General features: G+C 34.1%; 1 long non-coding RNA gene across 1 annotated transcript; it reads right to left on the bottom strand.

The window, feature by feature from the left end:
- Positions 1–415: 415 nt before the first annotated feature.
- LOC137739368 (uncharacterized) lies at positions 416–2359 on the bottom strand. Its single transcript, XR_011069092.2, has 5 exons — positions 1539–2359; positions 1162–1206; positions 966–1047; positions 806–874; positions 416–727 (listed from the first exon to the last, which is right to left on the bottom strand). It is a non-coding gene; the product is annotated as an uncharacterized LOC137739368 (long non-coding RNA).
- Between the last annotated feature and the right edge of the window lie 6235 nt (positions 2360–8594).

Raw genomic sequence — 8594 nt, 5'->3', positions numbered from 1 at the left:
ACTGGTTTCAGAGTTTTGCAAATTGTCTACCAAAGTGGATTATTTGTTTTATTTTGTTTCATTGTTAATAAATCAGATTTTTTTCTAGTTGGATGTTGTTTTGCCCTAATGGGGAATTAATTGGTTCATATTATTAAAGGAAATTCTAAATTTGAAATCCATTCCATTGATTGTTTTATTGTAAATTATGAAAAGATAAATTTGCTGACTTTTATACTGCAAACCAATTTACTTGCGGTAATAAAAATTTATTGAATGCATGATTTTAAGTGACATTTGTTCAGTATTCTTAATAAAAGCAAGAAAACAAAACAATATATTCACAATGCCAATTTTGTTTTATCAAATATCAATAACGTTCTTATTGATTAAAGATAGAAGATTTTTGCTTGTGATAGTTACTTCATTTGTCCATCTGGCATCTTCTTTTATGCAAGCATATACTCTTCATATCTTTGTCATAGGATAAATATGTGATTTTAAGTACATAAAAGATAAAACCCATCACTATAGCGTGTAGATGAATATGTGTTAGAAGACACGTATGAATTGCTACCTTTAATTCCTTGATGCGATCACCAAGAGCAAGTAGCCCCGCCAGAAGTGTTCGTGAGATATAATCATTTGACTGAGCTTGCTTGAAGAAGGAATGTTTCAATAACTTCATGGCAGAAGGTTGTTTTGAAGGATCCTTTACCAAGCAACTAGCAATCATCTGCTTAAAAGACTGAAGAAAAAGAAAAAGCATTTTCTTATGAAATCTACAATCTCAAAGCAAAACTCAATTTAAATTTTTGAGATATACCTTTGAAAACTTCTTATCCCTTTCATAATCATGGCTAGGTGGCGTATTTTGCAAGGTCATCAGCAGTACCTAGAAAAATATGAGATTTGCATTAAATTTTATGAAATAATTATGGTCTAAAAGATGCTCACATAATGATACAGTATCATTTAATATGCACCTTCATTGGAGGATACTTTGAGAAAAGAGCATGACCATGGGCAAGCTCCAATGCAGTTATACCAAAAGACCAAATATCCGCCCTGCATGGAAATGACAACCAAACTTTAACTCCATGCTGCATAAGAATTTTGTTTTTCTTAAAAAGGAATAAAAGAGTATGACTAGCAATCAGTTTAAATAGATAACAAATTGACTTGAAATCATAATCATGTAATTGCTCCATAACCTCTGGTGTCATTCTACAAGACAAAGATACAAAAACTGTTGATTACAACACAAAGCAATAAGAAAATAAGAATAAGGAATCAAGCTTATGTTGTTCAGATGGTCAAAACTAAGTTTCTTTGTTAAATGTTTTGAAACAATATAAACTATAATAGGAGTTAATTGATGTATGTTCTTCTCCTACTGATTTACCACTGGTGCACCAAGGCTTTTCGATAGCCCCCCAAAATTATATGGCATGTCAAGAGTTTAAACAATTAAGAACTAGACAAACCCATAAAGTAGCAAAAACAAGTATAACAGCAAAGCGTTCCTACAAATGTATTTTTCATACGCTGCTTATCACCTGAATAAAAAAGGTAAGTAGAAACACTGAAGTCTCCAAGCTTGATGGCACCGTGTGAGCCAATGAGAATATTTCCAGCCTATAAGAAGTATTTACAAGTCAAAGAAGAGAAAATGAGCTAGGTTCCCAAGTTTATTATAGATGCACTAAAAAACCAATAATTACTGCGACTAGATGTCTAAGTTTATTATGGTATATAGAAAATATGCACCACAAAATGATAAAGTAGTTAAATAATTATGTGTAAGAGTTCAAACACTATCCTACTGAATATGGGGTTAGAAAGATCAAGAATGTACTTTCAACTATTGGAAAGGCTTTGTTTGACATGTTTGACATTACTCAAGTAACTAAGTTAATATTGGACAACTGTGTTCCAGTTTAAAATGATCATCAGAAGGTTTGGATGAAAAGTCTTAAAGAGTGGCAAGAAATATAAGTTGGAAAAAGCTTAGCAACTACCTTGAGATATAAGATTTCAATTGTGAATGCAGTACATAGACAACCAAATGACATTGTCATTAAAACTAGATACTATACCACAAAAAACATAACAAGTTGAAGACAATACAACTAAAAACAATTGCTTCATTTGTCCAGCTAGGAATATGTTGCAGCATAAAAATATTTGAACGATGTGGAACGTTAACATACTTTGACATCTCGATGAATATGACCATGATGATGAAGATACTTTAAACCCTTCAAAATCTCATGTAATACAGTGGCTATAACATCTTTCTCAAAACCATCCGGATATGCTGCCTTCAAAATGTGAAGACAAGAATCCCTAACCATGAACGACATGACAACCCACAAATTATGATTACTAACAAAGGAACAATGTGATTTAAGGACACTAGGATGGTTGATGAGAATCATTGTTTATGGTTCCTGAAAAATGTTATTCTGTTGAAAGAAAAAATACACAGAACAATGTTCCAAAACCGATATCATCATGGAAAAAAACACCATGTGATTGGGCAATCTAACCAAATACACATGGTAATTTGGCTAATTTCCAATGGAGTCATGGAAATATCAATAAAACCAAAACTAAATGTTTGTATCTTCCAAAACTACATATTATCGCATGAACTTCTCTACCTACCAATTGATAATTAGATAGGTTTAGTAACCGGCAAATAAATCAAATTCCAAAACCAAAAAATTTAAGCTGAAACTAGCTGGTAATCACAACAATTGAATCCATTCTCAATTGCATTTGCCTTATTAACATTTTTACCAATTAATTTAACCAATGACACATATTAATACGTAAAAACAAATAAAACAAAATTAGAAACACACGACAAAAATGAAAATTTGAAATACCAAATCGCAATTGTTGCGTTTGAGATCAAGGATTTTGATGGTAAAAATTTCCTTCAACGGCTTACAGAGAGCACGATGTATAGAAATGTTGACGCCTTGCTCTACCTCTTCATACAGGGTGTAGTGCTATGATCCTATATGATACATCTCCTTCTCCTTCTCCATCCTCAATCACACTAAAAAAATCTTCTTTTTGAGTTTGTTTGGATCAAACGAAATCTTAAATGCAGCAGCTCCAGCAGCTTATTATGTGGCATACAGAGAACGAGAAGAAGAAGAAAGGCTGAATACATATGAGGCATTATCGAGATAGAGAGAGATGCCTTTTTTAATGGCAGTCACATGAGATATGCAGAAATACTTGTTCTTCTTGTTGTAATCAAATGCTTTCTCGTGAGGAAAAAAAGATAAATTAAAAAATTAAAATTAAAGCAGAACTCAAGTCTTTCTTTCTTTTTTCTTAAAAAATTGATGATTTTTGGGGAAAAGAGAGAGAAAATGGAATATGTAAGAAGTCATAAAGGTACTGGATCGCTGTTAAAAACTATGAAGAGAGAGAGAAGGAAATGTTTGTATGCAGAAATCTCGCCAGGGCGCCACTATTTGTTAAGCACAGTCAATTTTCAATTTTGTTTTTCTTTTCCAACAAAAAAAATTAAAAAGACTTTTTTTTTACTTTTTGCTTTGGTGGCATGTAATCCCACATGTTTAAATTTTATTTGTTTCTTTTTGTCTTTTTTTTTTTCCAGTTTTATATAAGTTGACCTTGAAGTTCAAATCTTTTGCACTCAAACGGTGCATGGCCTCTCTGCTGCTTCTTTGAAAAGGAATTAAAAATAATATAAAATAAAAAACAAAATTGGAATGTGTAAACCCAAAAGGTTAAAGCCCAGTTGTCCCTGTTAATTCTCGCTCAAGAGTTCTTATTATTATTAGCCAAAATTTGTCACCTAATTTCAAAAATTATGGTTTTTATAAAAATATTCAAACATACCAAAAATTTCATTTGAATAGACACAAATTATCACATCCCGATCTCAATATACGTTGGAAATCAACACGTGATGGTATGATAGTAGCGGAATAACATATAACTAACCTTTCTGAACGAGCCTTACGCATGCAAAAGGCATATTTTTACATCACGACGCGTTACGCGTGGCATACCGAATTCTTTTTCCTTCCAAATTTGTGCATACATAAAAACATCTTTACTACAAATACACTCATACGTTTTCTACATACATCGGTTTTATATATCCAAAATTTTTTTTATTCAGGTAGTGATAAAATTATTTTTCATATTTTCATGAGGCAGACAAATTGTTAGAGAAAAGATAAATGTAATTTATATTGCATAAAGATTTCACACAGTAATTGCACATTACATTATAAGGCATAACTCTTGCTTAAAGATAAAAACACAACTGGAGAATTAATTTACATTGTCTTTCTACATTGCTTTGGCATTTAGCACATTTTATGACACCTGCTTTCATCTTTTTTTACTGTAGACACAAGTTAACCACAGTACAACAAACAAAAGCTCATAAAATGAAAACATAAAATAATAATTACAATTTAATAATTTTTAATCAAGCAACTACAGGTTTTTTGTGCATTCTTTTATGTAATTGTTCACATGTGATTAACTATTATGTAAGTCACTTCAATTAGAAGAACATACAATTAACTTGCGTGTAGTGTGTCGTGATAAACAAAAAGTCAATTGCCACATGCGTGAGCTCCTTCCTGCATTTGAAAAAAGAACTCTCTACGTACCGCGTATAGACAAAGGTAGGAAAAATTTTGGTTGGCTACTGGACTCCAATTTTATATCATTCCCTAACCAGGAGCATTTAGAGTCAAACGTAATCTAAATCAATCTAATCGCAGATAATCTTCACCATGAAAAATTGTCAAACCAAACTTATAACATACTACTTTTTGTCTATGTAAGGAATAGTAGGAGACACTCTCTAAATTCATATTTTCATGAACTCCAATGGGAGTGAACTCCCTGCAAAGATTGACAACAAAAACCAACAATATTGATGATTACTCACAATTATAATTGCTTCTGTTAATAGATCGAAACTAGACAAAAAGAAGATGAACGACATACCTTACCTTCATTTAAAATATTAACCTTTAATCATAACCAATAATATACAATCTCATAATCAATTCGCTTGTACACCAATTCTATGTTAACTTCGATCCTTTCCATTTAGTGCATGGAAGACAAAGACAATGAATATCATTAGACAATATTCAAGGAACCAAATGAAACAAAATAAATGAAATAACCCTGCACCATATTAGAGCAACACCAAAGCAAATAAAACTAAAGAGACTTTGCGTTGCTCCACATAAAATACTAAAAAAGTAACACCAAGCTAAATTGATAGAATATCAAACGAAAATATAATTACCCCTCAAATTTCATGAGGGACAACCAACATTAGAGGCGAAAAAGAAAAAAACTTACTGTACATTTCTCCACCAATTGAACATTCAAATCTTTTCCATATGAGTGTGGAAGAAGATGAAAAAGTTCTTGCTGGAACTGAGAATAAGATGGAAGAAATGAACAAACCAACAAATAATAGAAAGAAGAAACGCAAAGTTAGAAAAGCAATCAGAAAATGCAATGTAATACGATCATGGTTCTAAAAAAACGCTAGGCACGGGCTGTCGCCTAATGTCTAGATGCCTAAGCGAATTTGTATTCTTTAAATAAATTTATTATATAATATAGAAATAAGTGCATATTTACTTTTAAAAAAACCATCCTTATATATAAAATTTGAAAAATTAAAATGCAAAACATGCATAACTATGAACATTGTATAAACTTGGGGTTATTTTTAAGACGTAAATTTGAAGTTATTATTGGGCCTCAGTTTCTTTAAGAAAAATGAAGTTGGGTTGATATAGTTGTTAAAAGAAAATGTCAAAAACTTTTACTATTGACTTTTACTATATAAAACAAAACCTTACCAACCCAAGCTAAACAATAGCCGCACCCCTCAAATCTCATATGCACACTCTCTCTTCTATCTCCCTCTCGGCCTATCTGCAGCAGACCATCGCTTTCTCCCTTTTATCTCCTTCTGCATGAACTCTCTCTCTCCCTCCCTCCCTCACTTTCTCTCCCCTCGTTAGATTTTATTGACGAATCTGTGATGACGGGACGACCGTATCTGGAAAGCGACGGGGATAACAGTCTAGCACCACTGCCTAAGATCGCTTATGAGCACCTAGGCGGGCACCTAATAACTCCCCAATTTTGTCCATCGTTTAGCACCCAATCAGGATGACACCTCATCGCCGAGCGCCTAGGCGGCTGATAGGAGCATCTTTAGGCAACTTACTTAGCTTGTTTTCGTGCATTTATATTGTTAATTCCTAGTTGTTTTAGTAGTTTAAGCCATTTTCATGTGTTTTTAGGTTCATATGGCTAAGGAAGCAAAAAGATGCATTTTGGAGCATTTTGGAGCATTTTGGAGCAAAATTGGACTTGGAATGGATAGCTTATGTTTGGAGCAAAAGGAATGGACGAAATTGAAGACCTAAAGATCTTATGTTTGAGCAATATCAAGGACTCCTACCTATTCTAGGTCACAAAACAATGTCCCTTGCAACATTAAAACCCTTGCCGTGTGTCCCTTGGTGTTTCCCTTCCTTGCCATGCAAGGAAGGGCCTTGTTTCCTATTTTAAACCATTTAAACACATTCCTTCATCATTGCACCAATTTCAGCCACATGCACACAAAACACATTCTATGCCGTGGCAAATCCATCCCATTTTCAGCCATCCCACTTCATCATTGCAGCCACATTCTTCCATTCCCACTTCAATCATTCACCCTAGTTGGCAGCCACATGTTTCCCAACAAATAAATCAGCCATATGCACACCAAACACACCTTTGCCGTGCACTCCCATGCCATTTCCAGCATTCCCCTTTGCATTTCCAGCTTTCCACCAACCAACCTAGTTGTCATTCCACATGCATTCCCTCTTTAATCATTCCCTCCTAGCTGCCATTCACATGCATTCCCATCCTTTAATCCATTACAGCCACATGCACTCCCATTCTCTCCCAAAACCGTGCATCCCATCACCCATTCACCCTTTGCCGTGCATTACTCCCTTCATTCCAGCCAATCCACACACCTTTCCAACCTAATCCACATGCATTCATCATTTAGCAACTTTTCCTAGCTGTTTTTCACATGCATTCACTTCATTACAATCAGCCACATATTCTCCCATTCCCCCTATAAAAACCCATGCATTCATACACAAATCGACACCAAAAAACTTCCCTTAAAGCCGTGCAAAACAGCACCCATTTCCAGCACAATCCATCCAACCCGTGCATAATCCAAACACCATCACACTTCCCCTTGCCGTGTATCCCCTTCCATTTCTACCACTCCCTGATGCGAGATTTATACGCGCACAAATTAAACCCTCGTTTGACAATTGTAGTATAGTTATAAGTAGGGATCGTTCTTGGCCGGGGATTAGGAGGGATTGCTAATCTAATGAAAACTGACTCAAAGATGTAAAAATATACTTCAAAACACGTAAACAAAATCAAAAGACTCTTAACTAAACTTGTATGACTCAAAACAAACTTAAAAGACTCAAAACAACTCAAAACAATAAAAAAGACTCAATTTAGACTCTAGGACTTGACTTGGACGAAAATAGAATTGGTTTTGACTCAAAAACACTCAAACTCACAATTAGGACAGATTTGACACAACTAAATAAAGGGGATTAGGTTTTTGACGAATTTAAAAGAAAAACAAGTAACTAAAAGACTTAAGTAAACTTTGGACGAATTTGGGGATATGGATGGGTGATTAGCTAGCTAGAGGGTCCTTCTCCACACATGACACACTTGCATACAAATTGATTTCCAGTTGCTTTTCGATAAACCATGAACCTCAACACCCTAGATTAACCGTGACATCACTAATTAACCCTCAGATTTTCCTTAAGTTATTGGATTGGATGACATCATACGACAACCCAAAGCATTCTTCAAAAGTCCCCTACATGACATCATAATAGAGATACAATCAAAGATCATTACGTTCTATGAAAATCATAAGTATTGACAAAGCACTTGTAACTATGACATCATGATACTCATGCTAGGAATTTACTTAACATGATTGTGAAAACAACCTTAACTACTTGTGAATATAAGTTTGTAACGATTATGTGAAACTCCCTTATATTCTAGCCCCAAATTCATGCATGCAAACTAAGTGTGCACCCTTAATCAACAAACAAGAATAAGTTATCCATCAAACGGTTAAGTAAATTGCATTCACAATTTATGAAATCACAACTGGAATTAATCAATTCATATTGCAAATATAATCATGGTTTCAAAGTCTCCCCTAGCTAAAACAAGTTTAGCTCCTCATGTTTACAACAAAACAAAGAGAATATAAATTAAACATTGAAAACAAAGATTGAATACACCTAGAAACGCTCCAACAATCCAAGCTTGAATAGCCAAAACGTCCAAGGCTTCTCCTCTCTTCTTTCTCCTTCTTTGTTGCGGCACAATAGCATAAGGTCTAGGGATAATTGGTTTGGGGGATGGAAGTGTTTGTGGTGTGTTGTGTATGAAAAATGAGATGTTGAATTGAATGAATGCAAGGGTATTTATAGGAGTAGTGGAGGGAACAT

The sequence above is a fragment of the Pyrus communis genome, chromosome 9 (genome assembly GCF_041283825.1).
Source record: "Pyrus communis isolate YQ-2024b chromosome 9, ASM4128382v1, whole genome shotgun sequence".
Classification (NCBI taxonomy): domain Eukaryota; kingdom Viridiplantae; phylum Streptophyta; class Magnoliopsida; order Rosales; family Rosaceae; genus Pyrus; species Pyrus communis.
The sequence above is the reverse complement of the archived record's forward strand: the minus strand, read 5'-3'. Positions and strand labels throughout refer to the sequence as shown.